General features: G+C 30.6%; 17 non-coding genes across 17 annotated transcripts; all 17 read right to left on the bottom strand.

The window, feature by feature from the left end:
- Positions 1-938: 938 nt before the first annotated feature.
- On the bottom strand, positions 939-1,009 carry TRNAG-CCC. Its single transcript has one exon. It is a non-coding gene; the product is annotated as a tRNA-Gly (tRNA).
- A 262-nt stretch (positions 1,010-1,271) lies between these two features.
- TRNAR-CCU lies at positions 1,272-1,342 on the bottom strand. The gene has a single exon. It is a non-coding gene; the product is annotated as a tRNA-Arg (tRNA).
- A 769-nt stretch (positions 1,343-2,111) lies between these two features.
- On the bottom strand, positions 2,112-2,182 carry TRNAG-CCC. Its single transcript has one exon. It is a non-coding gene; the product is annotated as a tRNA-Gly (tRNA).
- Positions 2,183-2,444: 262 nt separating this feature from the next.
- TRNAR-CCU lies at positions 2,445-2,515 on the bottom strand. The gene has a single exon. It is a non-coding gene; the product is annotated as a tRNA-Arg (tRNA).
- A 618-nt stretch (positions 2,516-3,133) lies between these two features.
- On the bottom strand, positions 3,134-3,204 carry TRNAG-CCC. Its single transcript has one exon. It is a non-coding gene; the product is annotated as a tRNA-Gly (tRNA).
- A 1,661-nt stretch (positions 3,205-4,865) lies between these two features.
- TRNAG-CCC lies at positions 4,866-4,936 on the bottom strand. Its single transcript has one exon. It is a non-coding gene; the product is annotated as a tRNA-Gly (tRNA).
- A 259-nt stretch (positions 4,937-5,195) lies between these two features.
- Positions 5,196-5,266, bottom strand: TRNAG-CCC. Its single transcript has one exon. It is a non-coding gene; the product is annotated as a tRNA-Gly (tRNA).
- Positions 5,267-5,922: 656 nt separating this feature from the next.
- Positions 5,923-5,993, bottom strand: TRNAG-CCC. Its single transcript has one exon. It is a non-coding gene; the product is annotated as a tRNA-Gly (tRNA).
- Positions 5,994-6,684: 691 nt separating this feature from the next.
- On the bottom strand, positions 6,685-6,755 carry TRNAG-CCC. The gene has a single exon. It is a non-coding gene; the product is annotated as a tRNA-Gly (tRNA).
- A 259-nt stretch (positions 6,756-7,014) lies between these two features.
- Positions 7,015-7,085, bottom strand: TRNAE-CUC. The gene has a single exon. It is a non-coding gene; the product is annotated as a tRNA-Glu (tRNA).
- Positions 7,086-7,739: 654 nt separating this feature from the next.
- On the bottom strand, positions 7,740-7,810 carry TRNAG-CCC. Its single transcript has one exon. It is a non-coding gene; the product is annotated as a tRNA-Gly (tRNA).
- A 691-nt stretch (positions 7,811-8,501) lies between these two features.
- TRNAG-CCC lies at positions 8,502-8,572 on the bottom strand. The gene has a single exon. It is a non-coding gene; the product is annotated as a tRNA-Gly (tRNA).
- A 259-nt stretch (positions 8,573-8,831) lies between these two features.
- Positions 8,832-8,902, bottom strand: TRNAE-CUC. Its single transcript has one exon. It is a non-coding gene; the product is annotated as a tRNA-Glu (tRNA).
- A 654-nt stretch (positions 8,903-9,556) lies between these two features.
- On the bottom strand, positions 9,557-9,627 carry TRNAG-CCC. The gene has a single exon. It is a non-coding gene; the product is annotated as a tRNA-Gly (tRNA).
- A 691-nt stretch (positions 9,628-10,318) lies between these two features.
- Positions 10,319-10,389, bottom strand: TRNAG-CCC. Its single transcript has one exon. It is a non-coding gene; the product is annotated as a tRNA-Gly (tRNA).
- Positions 10,390-10,648: 259 nt separating this feature from the next.
- TRNAE-CUC lies at positions 10,649-10,719 on the bottom strand. The gene has a single exon. It is a non-coding gene; the product is annotated as a tRNA-Glu (tRNA).
- A 1,361-nt stretch (positions 10,720-12,080) lies between these two features.
- TRNAG-CCC lies at positions 12,081-12,151 on the bottom strand. Its single transcript has one exon. It is a non-coding gene; the product is annotated as a tRNA-Gly (tRNA).
- Between the last annotated feature and the right edge of the window lie 6,234 nt (positions 12,152-18,385).

Genomic DNA, 18,385 nt, shown 5'->3' with positions numbered 1-18,385 from the left:
CACTTCTTTTCTTGAAAGATAAACTTTGTAAGCTGAATGGTTGTGCCATTCACAATTTTTATCAAATTAAATTTGCTATATTGAAAAACTTAAATTTAAGGTTAAAGTACTTTTTAATGAACTTCAAACTTGATATCAAACAATCGAAATATTTTTTTTATCAAAAAAAATTAAATTTGAGTTAATCTAACAAAACTTACCACGTTGATGATAACTTACAAATCTCTTCCTAAGCTACTCATGCGAACCGTTAAGATAGAGACAATGCGTATTCGTGGAATTGAACCCCGGTCAGTACCGTGGGAGGGTACTATGATACAATTACACTAAATGCGCTACTTTTCTTGAAAGATAAACTTTGTAATCTGAATGGTTTTGTCATTCACAGTTTTTATCAAATTAAATTTGCTATACTGAAAAACTTAAACTTAAGGTTAAAGTACTTTTTACTGTTTTACTGAGTAACTTCAAACTTGATGTCAAACAACGGAAATATTTTTTTTATCAAATAAAATTAAATTTGAGTTAATCTAAACAAACTTATCACGTTGATGATAACTTAGAAATCTCAACTAAGCTTCTCATGCGAACAGATATAATAAAAATAATGCGCAATCGAGGAATTGAACCCCGGTCAGTACCGTGGGAGGGTACTATGATACCACTACACTAAATGCACTTCTTTTCTTGAAAGATAAACTTTGTAAGCTGAATGGTTTTGCCATTCACAATTTTTATCAAATTAAATTTGATATATTGAAAAACTTAAACTTAAGGTTAAAGTACTTTTTAAGAACTTCAAACTTGATATCAAACAATCGAAATATTTTTTTATCAAAAAATTTAAGTTTGAGTTAATCTAACCAAACTTACCAAGTTGATGATAACTAACAAATCTCTTCCTAAGCTACTCATGCAAACCGATAAGATAGAGACAATGCGCATTCGAGGAATTGAACCCCGGTCAGTACCGTGGGAGGGTACCATGATACCACTACACTAAATGCGCTTCTTTTCTTGAAAGATAAACTTTGGAATCTGAATGGTTTTGCCATTCACAATTTTTATCAAATTAAATTTGCTATATTGAAAAACTTAAACTTAAGGTTAAAGTACTTTTTTAAGGAACTTCAAACTTGATATCTAACAATCGAAATATTTTTTTATCAAAAAAATTTAAATTTGAGTTAATCTAACCAAACGTACCAAGTTGATGATAAATAACAAATCTCTTCCTAAGCTACTCATGCGAACAGATAAGATAGAGACAATGCGCATTTGGGGAATTGAACCCCGGTCAGTACCGTAGGAGGGTACTATGATACCACTACAATAAACGCGCTTTTTTTCTTGAAAGATAAACTTTGTAATCTGAATGGTTTTGTCATTCACAGTTTTTATCAAATTAAATTTGCTATAATGAAAAACTTAAACTTAAGGTAAAAGTACTTTTTACTGTGTTACTGAGGAACTTCAAACTTGATGTCAAACAACTGAAATATTTTTTTTATCAAAAAAAATTAAATTTGAGTTAATCTAAACAAACTCACCACGTTGATGATAACTAAGAAATCTCTTTCTATTATGAAATCAAATTATTTTTAAAATATATCTTGAAAAGATCTCTCTCTATTGAGGAAATCAATCTTACCCTGTGACCAACTAAGCTGCGGACAGATATGATAGAGAGAATGCATTCGGGGATTTAAACCCCGGTCAGTACCATAGGAGGGTACTATTACGCTTCTTTTCTTGAAAGATAAACTTTGTAAGCTGAATAACTCAGACTTAAGTTTAAAGTACTTTTTAAAGTTTTACTGAGGAACTTCAAACAAGATAACAAACAACCACCAACTAAGCTGCGGACAGATATGATAGAGAGAATGCATTCGGGGATTTAAACCCCGGTCAGTACCATAGGAGGGTACTATTACGCTTCTTTTCTTGAAAGATAAACTTTGTAAGCTGAATAACTCAGACTTAAGTTTAAAGTACTTTTTAAAGTTTTACTGAGGAACTTCAAACAAGATAACAAACAACCATTTTTTTTTTTATCAATTCCACCCCATGACCAACTAAGGTACTAATGAGAACAGATAAGATAGAGACAATGCGCATTCGAGGAATCGAACCTCGGTCAGTACCGTGGGAGGGTACCATGATACCACTACACTAAATGCGCTTCTTTTCTTGAAAGATAAACTTTGGAATCTGAATGGTTTTGCCATTCACAATTTTTATCAAATTAAATTTGCTATATTGAAAAACTTAAACTTAAGGTTAAAGTACTTTTTTAAGGAACTTCAAACTTGATATCTAACAATCGAAATATTTTTTTATCAAAAAAATTTAAATTTGAGTTAATCTAACCAAACGTACCAAGTTGATGATAAATAACAAATCTCTTCCTAAGCTACTCATGCGAACAGATAAGATAGAGACAATGCGCATTTGGGGAATTGAACCCCGGTCAGTACCGTAGGAGGGTACTATGATACCACTACAATAAACGCGCTTTTTTTCTTGAAAGATAAACTTTGTAATCTGAATGGTTTTGTCATTCACAGTTTTTATCAAATTAAATTTGCTATAATGAAAAACTTAAACTTAAGGTAAAAGTACTTTTTACTGTGTTACTGAGGAACTTCAAACTTGATGTCAAACAACTGAAATATTTTTTTTATCAAAAAAAATTAAATTTGAGTTAATCTAAACAAACTTACCACGTTGATGATAACTAAGAAATCTCTTTCTATTATGAAATCAAATTATTTTTAAAATATATCTTGAAAAGATCTCTCTCTATTGAGGAAATCAATCTTACCCTGTGACCAACTAAGCTACTCATGCGGACAGATATGATAGAGAGAATGCATTCGAGGATTTAAACCCCGGTCAGTACCATAGGAGGGTACTATGATACTACTACACTAAATGCGCTTCTTTTCTTGAAATATAAACTTTGTAAGCTGAATGGTTGCTATACTAAAAAACTTCGACTTAAGTTTAAAGAACTTTTTACAGTTTTCATGAGGAACTTCAAACAAGATATCAAACAACCAAATTACTTTTTTTTGCAATTTTATCCCATGACCAACTAAGCTACTCATGCGAACAGATATGATAAAGACAATGTGCATTCGGGGAATTGAACCCCTGTCAGTACCGTGGGAGGGTACTATGATACCACTACACTAAATGCACTTCTTTTCTTGAAAGATAAACTTTGTAAGCTGAATGGTTGTGCCATTCACAATTTTTATCAAATTAAATTTGCTATATTGAAAAACTTAAACATAAGGTTAAAGTACTTTTTAAGGAACTTCAAACTTGATATCAAACAATCGAAATATTTTTTTTATCAAAAATATTTAAATTTGAGTTAATCTAACAAAACTTACCACGTTGATTATAACTTACAAATCTCTTCCTAAGCTACTCATGCGAACCGATAAAATGGAGACAATGCGTATTCGGGGAATTGAACCCCGGTCAGTACCGTGGGAGGGTACTATGATACAATTACACTAAATGCGCTTCTTTTCTTGAAAGATAAACTTTGTAATCTGAATGGTTTTGTCATTCACTGTTTTTATCAAATTAAATTTGCTATACTGAAAAACTTAAACTTAAGGTTAAAGTACTTTTTACTGTTTTACTGAGGAACTTCAAACTTGATGTCAAAGAACTGAAATATTTTTTTTATCAAAAAAAATTATATTTGAGTTAATCTAACCAAACTTACCACGTTGATGATAACTTAGAAATCTCTTTCTATTATGAAATCAAATTATTTTTAAAATATATCTTGAAAAGATCTCTCTCTATTGAGGAAATCAATCTTACCCTGTGACCGGCTAAGCTACTCATGCGAACAGATATGATAGAGAGAATGCGCATTCGGGGATTTAAACCCTGGTCAGTACCATGGGAGGGTACTATGATAGTACTACACTAAATGCGCTTCTTTTCTTGAAAGATAAATTTGTAAGCTGAATGGTTGTGCCAATCACAATATTTTTGAAATTAAATTTTCCTATACAGAAAAAATTAGACTTAAGTTTAAAGTACTTTTTACAATTTTACTGAGGAATTTCAAACAAGGTATCAAACAACCAAATTATTTTTTTTAACAATTTTATCCCGTGACCAACTAAGCTACTCAAGCGAACAGATATGATAAAGATAATGCGCATTCAGGGAATTGAATCCCGGTCAGTACCGTGGAAGGGTACTATGATACCACTACATTAAATGCACTTCTTTTCTTGAAAGATAAACTTTGTAAGCTGAATGGTTGTGCCATTCACAATTTTTATCAAATTAAATTTGCTATATTGAAAAACTTAAACTTAAGGTTAAAGTACTTTTTAATGAACTTCAAACTTGATATCAAACAATCGAAATATTTTTTTTATCAAAAAAAATTAAATTTGAGTTAATCTAACAAAACTTACCACGTTGATGATAACTTACAAATCTCTTCCTAAGCTACTCATGCGAACCGTTAAGATAGAGACAATGCGTATTCGTGGAATTGAACCCCGGTCAGTACCGTGGGAGGGTACTATGATACAATTACACTAAATGCGCTACTTTTCTTGAAAGATAAACTTTGTAATCTGAATGGTTTTGTCATTCACAGTTTTTATCAAATTAAATTTGCTATACTGAAAAACTTAAACTTAAGGTTAAAGTACTTTTTACTGTTTTACTGAGTAACTTCAAACTTGATGTCAAACAACTGAAATATTTTTTTTATCAAATAAAATTAAATTTGAGTTAATCTAAACAAACTTATCACGTTGATGATAACTTAGAAATCTCAACTAAGCTTCTCATGCGAACAGATATAATAAAAATAATGCGCAATCGGGGAATTGAACCCCGGTCAGTATCGTGGGAGGGTACTATGATACCACTACACTAAATGCACTTCTTTTATTGAAAGATAAACTTTGTAAGCTGAATGGTTTTGCCATTCACAATTTTTATCAAATTAAATTTGCTATATTGAAAAACTTAAACTTAAGGTTAAAGTACTTTTTAAGAACTTCAAACTTGATATCAAACAATCGAAATATTTTTTTATCAAAAAATTTAAGTTTGAGTTAATCTAACCAAACTTACCAAGTTGATGATAACTAACAAATCTCTTCCTAAGCTACTCATGCAAACCGATAAGATAGAGACAATGCGCATTCGAAGAATTGAACCCCGGTCAGTACCATGGGAGGGTACTATGATACCACTACACTAAATGCGCTTCTTTTCTTAAAAGATAAACTTTGTAATCTGAATGGTTGTGTCATTCACAGTTTTTATCAAATTAAATTTTCTATACTGAAAAACTTATACTTAAGGTTAAAGTACTTTTTACTGTTTTACTGAGAAACTTCAAACTTGATGTCAAACAACTGAAATGTTTTTTTTTATCAAAAAAAAATTAAATTTGAGTTAATCTAACCAAACTTACCACGTTGATGATAACTTAGAAATCTCTTTCTATTATGAAATCAAATTATTTTTAAAATATATCTTGAAAAGATCTCTCTCTTATTGAGGAAATCAATATTACCCTGTGACCGACTAAGCTACTGATGCGAACAGATATGATAGACAGATTGCGCATTCGGGGATTTAAACCCCGGTCAGTACCTTGGGAGGGTACTATGATACAACTACACTAAATTCGCTTCTTTTCTTGAAAGATAAATTTTGTAAGCTGAATGGTTGTGCCAATCACAATATTTTTGAAATTAAATTTTGCAATACTGAAAAACTTAGACTTAAGATTAAAGTACTTTTTACAATTTTACTGAGGAATTTCAAACAAGGTATCAAACAACCAAATTATTTTTTTTAACAATTTTATCCCGTGACCAACTAAGCTACTCAAGCGAACAGATACGATAAAGACAATGCGCATTCAGGGAATTGAACCCCGGTCAGTACCGTGGGAGGGTACTATGATACCACTACATTAAATGCACTTCTTTTTTTGAAAGATAAACTTTGTAAGCTGAATGGTTGTGCCATTCACAATTTTTATCAAATTAAATTTGCTATATTGAAAAACTTAAACTTAAGGTTAAAGTACTTTTGAATGAACTTCAATCTTGATATCAAACAATCGAAATATTTTTTTTATCAAAAAAAATTAAATTTGAGTTAATCTAACAAAACTTACCACGTTGATGATAACTTACAAATCTCTTCCTAAGCTACTCATGCGAACCGTTAAGATAGAGACAATGCGTATTCGTGGAATTGAACCCCGGTCAGTACCGTGGGAGGGTACTATGATACAATTACACTAAATGCGCTTCTTTTCTTGAAAGATAAACTTTGTAATCTGAATGATTTTGTCATTCACAGTTTTTATCGAATTAAATTTGCTATACTGAAAAACTTAAACTTAAGGTTAAAGTACTTTTTACTGTTTTACTGAGTAACTTCAAACTTGATGTCAAACAACTGAAATATTTTTTTTATCAAATAAAATTAAATTTGAGTTAATCTAAACAAACTTACCACGTTGATGATAACTTAGAAATCTCTTTCTATTATGAAATCATATTATTTTTAAAATATATTTTGAAAAGATCTCTCTCTCTATTGAGGAAATCAATCTTACCCTGTGACCAACTAAGCTTCTCATGCGAACAGATATAATAAAAACAATGCACATTCGGGGAATTGATCCCCGGTCAGTACCGTGGGAGGGTACTATGATACCACTACACTAAATGCACTTCTTTTCTTGAAAGATAAACTTTTTAAGCTGAATGGTTTTGCAATTCACAATTATTATCAAATTAAATTTGCTATATTGAAAAACTTAAACTTAAGGTTAAAGTACTTTTTAAGAACTTCAAACTTGATATCAAACAATCGAAATATTTTTTTATCAAAAAATTTAAGTTTGAGTTAATCTAACCAAACTTACCAAGTTGATGATAACTAACAAATCTCTTCCTAAGGTACTCATGCAAACCGATAAGATAGAGACAATGCGCATTCGAGGAATTGAACCCCGGTCAGTACCGTGAGAGGGTACTATGATACCACTACACTAAATGCGCTTCTTTTCTTAAAAGATAAACTTTGTAATCTGAATGGTTGTGTCATTCACAGTTTTTATCAAATAAAATTTGCTATACTGAAAAACTTAAACTTAAGGTTAAAGTACTTTTTACTGTTTTACTGAGAAACTTCAAACTTGATGTCAAACAACTGAAATATTTTTTTTATCAAAAAAAATTAAATTTGAGTTAATCTAACCAAACTTACCACGTTGATGATAACTTAGAAATCTCTTTCTATTATGAAATCAAATTATTTTTAAAATATATCTTGAAAAGATCTCTCTCTTATTGAGGAAATCAATCTTACCCTGTGACCGACTAAGCTACTGATGCGTACAGATATGATAGACAGATTGCGCATTCGGGGATTTAAACCCCGGTCAGTACCTTGGGAGGGTACTATGATACAACTACACTAAATTCGCTTCTTTTCTTGAAAGATAAATTTTGTAAGCTGAATGGTTGTGCCAATCACAATATTTTTGAAATTAAATTTTGCAATACTGAAAAACTTAGACTTAAGATTAAAGTACTTTTTACAATTTTACTGAGGAATTTCAAACAAGGTATCAAACAACCAAATTATTTTTTTTAACAATTTTATCCCGTGACCAACTAAGCTACTCAAGCGAACAGATACGATAAAGACAATGCGCATTCAGGGAATTGAACCCCGGTCAGTACCGTGGGAGGGTACTATGATACCACTACATTAAATGCACTTCTTTTCTTGAAAGATAAACTTTGTAAGCTGAATGGTTGTGCCATTCACAATTTTTATCAAATTAAATTTGCTATATTGAAAAACTTAAACTTAAGGTTAAAGTACTTTTGAATGAACTTCAATCTTGATATCAAACAATCGAAATATTTTTTTTATCAAAAAAAATTAAATTTGAGTTAATCTAACAAAACTTACCACGTTGATGATAACTTACAAATCTCTTCCTAAGCTACTCATGCGAACCGTTAAGATAGAGACAATGCGTATTCGTGGAATTGAACCCCGGTCAGTACCGTGGGAGGGTACTATGATACAATTACACTAAATGCGCTTCTTTTCTTGAAAGATAAACTTTGTAATCTGAATGATTTTGTCATTCACAGTTTTTATCGAATTAAATTTGCTATACTGAAAAACTTAAACTTAAGGTTAAAGTACTTTTTACTGTTTTACTGAGTAACTTCAAACTTGATGTCAAACAACTGAAATATTTTTTTTATCAAATAAAATTAAATTTGAGTTAATCTAAACAAACTTACCACGTTGATGATAACTTAGAAATCTCTTTCTATTATGAAATCATATTATTTTTAAAATATATTTTGAAAAGATCTCTCTCTCTATTGAGGAAATCAATCTTACCCTGTGACCAACTAAGCTTCTCATGCGAACAGATATAATAAAAACAATGCACATTCGGGGAATTGATCCCCGGTCAGTACCGTGGGAGGGTACTATGATACCACTACACTAAATGCACTTCTTTTCTTGAAAGATAAACTTTTTAATCTGAATGGTTTTGCCATTCACAATTATTATCAAATTAAATTTGCTATATTGAAAAACTTAAACTTAAGGTTAAAGTACTTTTTAAGAACTTCAAACTTGATATCAAACAATCGAAATATTTTTTTATCAATAAATTTAAGTTTGAGTTAATCTAACCAAACTTACCAAGTTGATGATAACTAACAAATCTCTTCCTAAGGTACTCATGCAAACCGATAAGATAGAGACAATGCGCATTCGAGGAATTGAACCCCGGTCAGTACCGTGAGAGGGTACTATGATACCACTACACTAAATGCGCTTCTTTTCTTAAAAGATAAACTTTGTAATCTGAATGGTTGTGTCATTCACAGTTTTTATCAAATAAAATTTGCTATACTGAAAAACTTAAACTTAAGGTTAAAGTACTTTTTACTGTTTTACTGAGAAACTTCAAACTTGATGTCAAACAACTGAAATATTTTTTTTATCAAAAAAAATTAAATTTGAGTTAATCTAACCAAACTTACCACGTTGATGATAACTTAGAAATCTCTTTCTATTATGAAATCAAATTATTTTTAAAATATATCTTGAAAAGATCTCTCTCTTATTGAGGAAATCAATCTTACCCTGTGACCGACTAAGCTACTGATGCGTACAGATATGATAGACAGATTGCGCATTCGGGGATTTAAACCCCGGTCAGTACCTTGGGAGGGTACTATGATACAACTACACTAAATTCGCTTCTTTTCTTGAAAGATAAATTTTGTAAGCTGAATGGTTGTGCCAATCACAATATTTTTGAAATTAAATTTTGCAATACTGAAAAACTTAGACTTAAGATTAAAGTACTTTTTACAATTTTACTGAGGAATTTCAAACAAGGTATCAAACAACCAAATTATTTTTTTTAACAATTTTATCCCGTGACCAACTAAGCTACTCAAGCGAACAGATACGATAAAGACAATGCGCATTCAGGGAATTGAACCCCGGTCAGTACCGTGGGAGGGTACTATGATACCACTACATTAAATGCACTTCTTTTCTTGAAAGATAAACTTTGTAAGCTGAATGGTTGTGCCATTCACAATTTTTATCAAATTAAATTTGCTATATTGAAAAACTTAAACTTAAGGTTAAAGTACTTTTGAATGAACTTCAATCTTGATATCAAACAATCGAAATATTTTTTTTATCAAAAAAAATTAAATTTGAGTTAATCTAACAAAACTTACCACGTTGATGATAACTTACAAATCTCTTCCTAAGCTACTCATGCGAACCGTTAAGATAGAGACAATGCGTATTCGTGGAATTGAACCCCGGTCAGTACCGTGGGAGGGTACTATGATACAATTACACTAAATGCGCTTCTTTTCTTGAAAGATAAACTTTGTAATCTGAATGATTTTGTCATTCACAGTTTTTATCGAATTAAATTTGCTATACTGAAAAACTTAAACTTAAGGTTAAAGTACTTTTTACTGTTTTACTGAGTAACTTCAAACTTGATGTCAAACAACTGAAATATTTTTTTTATCAAATAAAATTAAATTTGAGTTAATCTAAACAAACTTACCACGTTGATGATAACTTAGAAATCTCTTTCTATTATGAAATCATATTATTTTTAAAATATATTTTGAAAAGATCTCTCTCTCTATTGAGGAAATCAATCTTACCCTGTGACCAACTAAGCTTCTCATGCGAACAGATATAATAAAAACAATGCACATTCGGGGAATTGATCCCCGGTCAGTACCGTGGGAGGGTACTATGATACCACTACACTAAATGCACTTCTTTTCTTGAAAGATAAACTTTTTAAGCTGAATGGTTTTGCCATTCACAATTATTATCAAATTAAATTTGCTATATTGAAAAACTTAAACTTAAGGTTAAAGTACTTTTTAAGAACTTCAAACTTGATATCAAACAATCGAAATATTTTTTTATCAATAAATTTAAGTTTGAGTTAATCTAACCAAACTTACCAAGTTGATGATAACTAACAAATCTCTTCCTAAGGTACTCATGCAAACCGATAAGATAGAGACAATGCGCATTCGAGGAATTGAACCCCGGTCAGTACCGTGAGAGGGTACTATGATACCACTACACTAAATGCGCTTCTTTTCTTAAAAGATAAACTTTGTAATCTGAATGGTTGTGTCATTCACAGTTTTTATCAAATAAAATTTGCTATACTGAAAAACTTAAACTTAAGGTTAAAGTACTTTTTACTGTTTTACTGAGAAACTTCAAACTTGATGTCAAACAACTGAAATATTTTTTTTATCAAAAAAAATTAAATTTGAGTTAATCTAACCAAACTTACCACGTTGATGATAACTTAGAAATCTCTTTCTATTATGAAATCAAATTATTTTTAAAATATATCTTGAAAAGATCTCTCTCTTATTGAGGAAATCAATCTTACCCTGTGACCGACTAAGCTACTGATGCGTACAGATATGATAGACAGATTGCGCATTCGGGGATTTAAACCCCGGTCAGTACCTTGGGAGGGTACTATGATACAACTACACTAAATTCGCTTCTTTTCTTGAAAGATAAATTTTGTAAGCTGAATGGTTGTGCCAATCACAATATTTTTGAAATTAAATTTTGCAATACTGAAAAACTTAGACTTAAGATTAAAGTACTTTTTACAATTTTACTGAGGAATTTCAAACAAGGTATCAAACAACCAAATTATTTTTTTTAACAATTTTATCCCGTGACCAACTAAGCTACTCAAGCGAACAGATACGATAAAGACAATGCGCATTCAGGGAATTGAACCCCGGTCAGTACCGTGGAAGGGTACTATGATACCACTACATTAAATGCACTTCTTTTCTTGAAAGATAAACTTTGTAAGCTGAATGGTTGTGCCATTCACAATTTTTATCAAATTAAATTTGCTATATTGAAAAACTTAAACTTAATATCAAACTTGATATCAAACAATCGAAATATTTTTTTTATCAAAAAAAATTAAATTTGAGTTAATCTAACAAAACTTACCACGTTGATGATAACTTACAAATCTCTTCCTAAGCTACTCATGCGAACCGTTAAGATAGAGACAATGCGTATTCGTGGAATTGAACCCCGGTCAGTACCGTGGGAGGGTACTATGATACAATTACACTAAATGCGCTTCTTTTCTTGAAAGATAAACTTTGTAATCTGAATGGTTTTGTCATTCACAGTTTTTATCGAATTAAATTTGCTATACTGAAAAACTTGAACTTAAGGTTAAAGTACTTTTTATTGTTTTACTGAGTAACTTCAAACTTGATGTCAAACAACTGAAATATTTTTTTTATCAAATAAAATTAAATTTGAGTTAATCTAAACAAACTTACCACGTTATCATATTATTTTTAAAATATATTTTGAAAAGATCTCTCTCTCTATTGAGGAAATCAATCTTACCCTGTGACCAACTAAGCTTCTCATGCGAACAGATATAATAAAAACAATGCGCATTCGGGGAATTGAACCCCGGTCAGTACCGTGGGAGGGTACTATGATACCACTACACTAAATGCACTTCTTCTCTTGAAAGATAAACTTTGTAATCTGAATGGTTTTGCCATTCACAATTTTTATCAAATTAAATTTGCTATATTGAAAAACTTAAACTTAAGGTTAAAGTACTTTTTAAGAACTTCAAACTTGATATCAAACAATCGAAATATTTTTTTATCAAAAAGTTTAAGTTTGAGTTAATCTAACCAAACTTACCAAGTTGATGATAACTAACAAATCTCTTCCTAAGCTACTCATGCAAACCGATAAGATAGAGACAATGCGCACTCGAGGAATTAAACCCCGATCAGTATCGTGGGAGGGTACTATGATACCACTACACTAAATGCACTTCTTTTCTTAAAAGATAAACTTTGTAATCTGAATGGTTGTGTCATTCACAGTTTTTATCAAATTAAATTTGCTATACTGAAAAACTTAAACTTAAGGTTAAAGTACTTTTTACTGTTTTACTGAGAAACTTCAAACTTGATGTCAAACAACTGAAATATTTTTTTTATCAAAAAAAATTAAATTTGAGTTAATCTAACCAAACTTACCACGTTGATGATAACTTAGAAATCTCTTTCTATTATGAAATCAAATTATTTTTAAAATATATCTTGAAAAGATCTCTCTCTATTGAGGAAATCAATCTTACCCTGTGACCGACTAAGCTACTGATGCGAACAGATATGATAGACAGATTGCGCATTCGGGGATTTAAACCCCGGTCAGTACCTTGGGAGGGTACTATGATACAACTACACTAAATTCGCTTCTTTTCTTGAAAGATAAATTTTGTAAGCGGAATGGTTGTGCCAATCAAAATATTTTTGAAATTAAATTTTGTAATACTGAAAAACTTAGACTTAAGATTAAAGTACTATAACCAATCACAATATTTTTGAAATTAAATTTTGCTATACTGAAAAACATAGACTTAAGTTTAAAGTACTTTTTACAGTTTTCCTGAGGAACTTCAAACAATTATTTTTTTATCAATTTTATCCCGTGACCAACTAAGCTACTCCTGCGAACAGATATGATAAAGACAATGCGCATTCGGGGAATTGCGCCCTGGTCAATACCGTGGGAGGATACTATGATACCACTACACTAAATGCGCTTCTTTTCACGAAAGATAAACTTTGTAAGCTGAATGGTTTTGTCATTCACAGTAGGGGTGTTCAATCGGTTAACCGTTTTGTTAACCGAACCGTTTTAATCAAACCGAATTAACCGAAGTTTTTTTTTCCTTTAACCGTTAATCGAACCGAAGTTTTCTCTACCGAATTCACCGAACCGAAATTTTTTTCGATTAATCGGTCGGTTAACCGATTAACCGAACTTTTTAAAGCTAAAATTTAAATTTTTAAAAAATAACAACTAAAATAATAAATCCAATTAAAATAAAATACATATCATAATAAATTCATAACAAAATATACAAAACATTAATTATAAACTCCACACATCCACAATTTCAAATTAGTATTTATATTTATCTTATTATTTATATATATATATATATTAAAAACTTCGGTTAACCGACCTTTCGAACCGAATAAACCGTTAACCGAAGTTTTAAAATTCCTTTAACCATTTACCGAACCGAAAAAGTTCGGTTCGAAAACGGTTAACCGAATTTTGTCGGTTCGGTCGGTTAACCGAAAATTATCCGAAGTTTGCACACCCCTAATTCACAGTGTTTATCAAATTAAATTTGCTCTACTGAAAAACTAAAACTTAAGGTTAAAGTACTTTTTACTGTTTTATTAAGAAACTTCAAACTTGATGTCAAACAACTGAAATATTTTTTTCATCAAAAAAAATTAAATTTGAGTTAATCTAACCAAACTTACCACGTTGATGATAACTTAGAAATCTCTTTCTAAGCTCCTCATGCGAACAGATAAGATAGAGATAATGCGCATTCGGGGAATTGAACCCCAGTCAGTACCGTGGGAGGGTACTACATTAAATGCGCTTCTCTTCTTGAAAGATAAACTTTGTAAGCTGAATGGTTGTGCCATTCACAATTTTTATCAAATTAAATTTGCTATATTGAAAAACTTAAACTTAATGTTAAAGTACTTTTTAAGGAACTTCAAACTTGATATCAAACAATCGAAATATTTTTTTTATCAAAAAAAATTAAATTTGAGTTAATCTAACAAAACTTACCACGTTGATGATAACTTACAAATCTCTTCCTAAGCTACTCATGCGAACCGTTAAGATAGAGACAATGCGTATTCGTGGAATTGAACCCCGGTCAGTACAGTGGGAGGGTACTATGATACAATTACACTAAATGCGCTTCTTTTCTTGAAAGATAAACTTTGTAATCTGAATGGTTTTGTCATTCACAGTTTTTATCAAATTAAATTTGCTATACTGAAAAACTTAAACTTAAGGTTAAAGTACTTTTTACTGTTTTACTGAGTAACTTCAAACTTGATGTCTAACAACTGAAATATTTTTTTTATCAAATAAAATTAAATTTGAGTTAATCTAAACAAACTTACCACGTTGATGATAACTTAGAAATCTCTTTCTATTATGAAATCATATTATTTTTAAAATATATTTTGAAAAGATCTCTCTCTCTATTGAGGAAATCAATCTTACCCTGTGACCAACTAAGCTTCTCATGCGAATAGATATAATAAAAACAATGCACATTCGGGGAATTGAACCCGGTCAGTACTGTGGGAGGGTACTATGATACCACTGCACTAAATGCACTTCTTTTCTTGAAAGATAAACTTTGTAAGCTGAATGGTTTTGCCATTCACAATTTTTATCAAATTAAATTTGCTATATTGAAAAATTTAAACTTAAGGTTAAAGTACTTTTTAAGAACTTCAAACTTGATATCATACAATCGAAATATTTTTTTATCAAAAAATTTAAGTTTGAGTTAATCTAACCAAACTTACCAAATTGATGATAACTAACAAATCTCTTCCTAAGCTACTCATGCAAACCGATAAAATAGAGACAATGTGCATTCAAGGAATTGAACCCCAGTCAGTATCGTGGGAGGGTACTATGATACCACTACACTAAATGCGCTTCTTTTCTTAAAAGATAAACTTTGTAATTTGAATGGTTGTGTCATTCACAGTTTTTATCAAATTAAATTTGCTATACTGAAAAACTTAAACTTAAGGTTAAAGTACTTTTTACTGTTTTACTGAGAAACTTCAAACTTGATGTCAAACAACTGAAATATTTTTTTTATCAAAAAAAATTAAATTTGAGTTAATCTAACCAAACTTACCACGTTGATGATAACATAGAAATCTCTTTCTATTATGAAATCAAATTATTTTTAAAATATATCTTGAAAAGATCTCTCTCTATTGAGGAAATCAATCTTACCCTGTGACCGACTAAGCTATTCATGCGAACAGATATGATAGACAGATTGCGCATTCGGGGATTTAAACCCCGGTCAGTACCTTGGGAGGGTACTATGATACAACTACACTAAATTCGCTTCTTTTCTTGAAAGATAAATTTTCTAAGCTGAATGGTTGTGCCAATCACAATATTTTTGAAATTAAATTTTGCAATACTGAAAAACTTAGACTTAAGATTAAAGTACTATAACCAATCACAATATTTTTGAAATTAAATTTTGCTATACTGAAAAACTTAGACTCAAGTTTAAAGTACTTTTTACAGTTTTCCTGAGGAACTTCAAACAATTATTTTTTTATCAATTTTATCCCGTGACCAACTAAGCTACTCCTGCGAACAGATATGATAAAGACAATGCGCATTCGGGGAATTGCGCCCCGGTCAATACCGTGGGAGGATACTATGATACCACTACACTAAATGTGCTTCTTTTCACGAAAGATAAACTTTGTAAGCTGAATGGTTTTGTCATTCACAGTAGGGGTGTTCAATCGGTTAACCGTTTTGTTAACCGAACCGTTTTAACCAAACCGAATTAACCGAAGTTTTTTTTTCCTTTAACCGTTAATCGAACCGAAGTTTTCTCTACCGAATTCACCGAACCGAAATTTTTTTCGATTAATCGGTCGGTTAACCGATTAACCGAACTTTTTAAAGCTAAAATTTAAAATTTTAAAAAATAACAACTAAAATAATAAATCCAATTAAAATAAAATACATATCATAATAAATTCATAACAAAATATACAAAACATTAATTATAAACTCCACACATCCACAATTTCAAATTAGTATTTATATTTATCTTATTATTTATATATATATATATATTAAAAACTTCGGTTAACCGACCTTTCGAACCGAATTAACCATTAACCGAAGTTTTAAAATTCCTTTAACCATTTACCGAACCGAAAAAGTTCGGTTCGAAAATGGTTAACCGAATTTTGTCGGTTCGGTCGGTTAACCGAAAATTATCCGAAGTTTGCACACCCCTAATTCACAGTGTTTATCAAATTAAATTTGCTCTACTGAAAAACTAAAACTTAAGGTTAAAGTGCTTTTTACTGTTTTATTGAGAAACTTCAAACTTGATGTCAAACAACTGAAATATTTTTTTCATCAAAAAAAAATTAAATTTGAGTTAATCTAACCAAACTTACCACGTTGATGATAACTTAGAAATCTCTTTCTATTATGAAATCAAATTATTTTTAAAATATATCTTGAAAAGATCTCTCTCTATTGAGGAAATCAATCTTACCCTGTGACCGACTAAGCTACTCATGCGAACAGATATGATAGACAGATTGCGCATTCGGGGATTTAAACCCCGGTCAGTACCTTGGGAGGGTACTATGATACTACTACACTAAATTCGCTTCTTTTCTTGAAAGATAAATTTGTAAGCTGAATGGTTGTGCCAATCACAATATTTTTGAAATTAAATTTTGCAATACTGAAAAACTTAGACTTAAGATTAAAGTACTATAACCAATCACAATATTTTTGAAATTAAATTTTGCTATACTGAAAAACTTAGACTTAAGTTTAAAGAACTTTTAACAGTTTTCCTGAGGAACTTCAAACAATTATTTTTTTATCAATTTTATCCCGTGACCAACTAAGCTACTCCTGCGAACAGATATGATTAAGACAATGCGCATTCGGGGAATTGCGCCCCGGTCAATACCGTTGGAGGATACTATGATACCACTACACTAAATGTGCTTCTTTTCACGAAAGATAAACTTTGTAAGCTGAATGGTTTTGTCATTCACAGTATGGGTGTTCAATCGGTTAACCGTTTTGTTAACCGAACCGTTTTAACCAAACCGAATTAACCGAAGTTTTTTTTCCTTTAACCGTTAACCGAACCGAAGTTTTCTCTACCGAATTCACCGAACCGAAATTTTTTTCGATTAATCGGTCGGTTAACCGATTAACCGAACTTTTTAAAGCTAAAATTTAAAATTTTAAAAAATAACAACTAAAATAATAAATCCAATTAAAATAAAATACATATCATAATAAATTCATAACAAAATATACAAAACATTAATTATAAACTCCACACATCCATAATTTCAAATTAGTATTTATATTTATCTTATTATTTATGTATATATATTAAAAACTTCGGTTAACCGACCTTTCGAACCGAATTAACCGTTAACCGAAGTTTTAAAATTCCATTAACCATTTACCGAACCGAAAAAGTTCGGTTCGAAAACTGTTAACCGAATTTTGTCGGTTCGGTCGGTTAACCGAAAATTATCCGAAGTTTGCACACCCCTAATTCACAGTGTTTATCAAATTAAATTTGCTCTACTGAAAAACTAAAACTTAAGGTTAAAGTACTTTTTACTGTTTTACTGAGAAACTTCAAACTTGATGTCAAACAACTGAAATATTTTTTTCATCAAAAAAAAATAAATTTGAGTTAATCTAACCAAACTTACCACGTTGATGATAACTTAGAAATCTCTTTCTAAGCTCCTCATGCGAACAGATAAGATAGAGACAATGCGCATTCGGGGAATTGAACCCCGGTCAGTACCGTGGGAGGGTACTACACTAAATGCGCTTCTCTTCTTGAAAGATAAACTTTGTAAGCTGAATGGTTGTGCCATTCACAATTTTTATCAAATTAAATTTGCTATATTGAAAAACTTAAACTTAAGGTTAAAGTACTTTTTAAGGAACTTCAAACTTGATATCAAACAATCGAAATATTTTTTTATCAAAAAAAATTAAATTTGAGTTAATCTAACCAAACTTAGCACGTTGATGATAACTTACAAATCTCTTCCTAAGAGACTCA

The sequence above is a fragment of the Ipomoea nil genome, unplaced genomic scaffold, assembly GCF_001879475.1.
Source record: "Ipomoea nil cultivar Tokyo-kokei standard unplaced genomic scaffold, Asagao_1.1 scaffold0465, whole genome shotgun sequence".
NCBI lineage: Eukaryota > Viridiplantae > Streptophyta > Magnoliopsida > Solanales > Convolvulaceae > Ipomoea > Ipomoea nil.
This window is presented reverse-complemented; position numbering and strand designations above follow the sequence as displayed.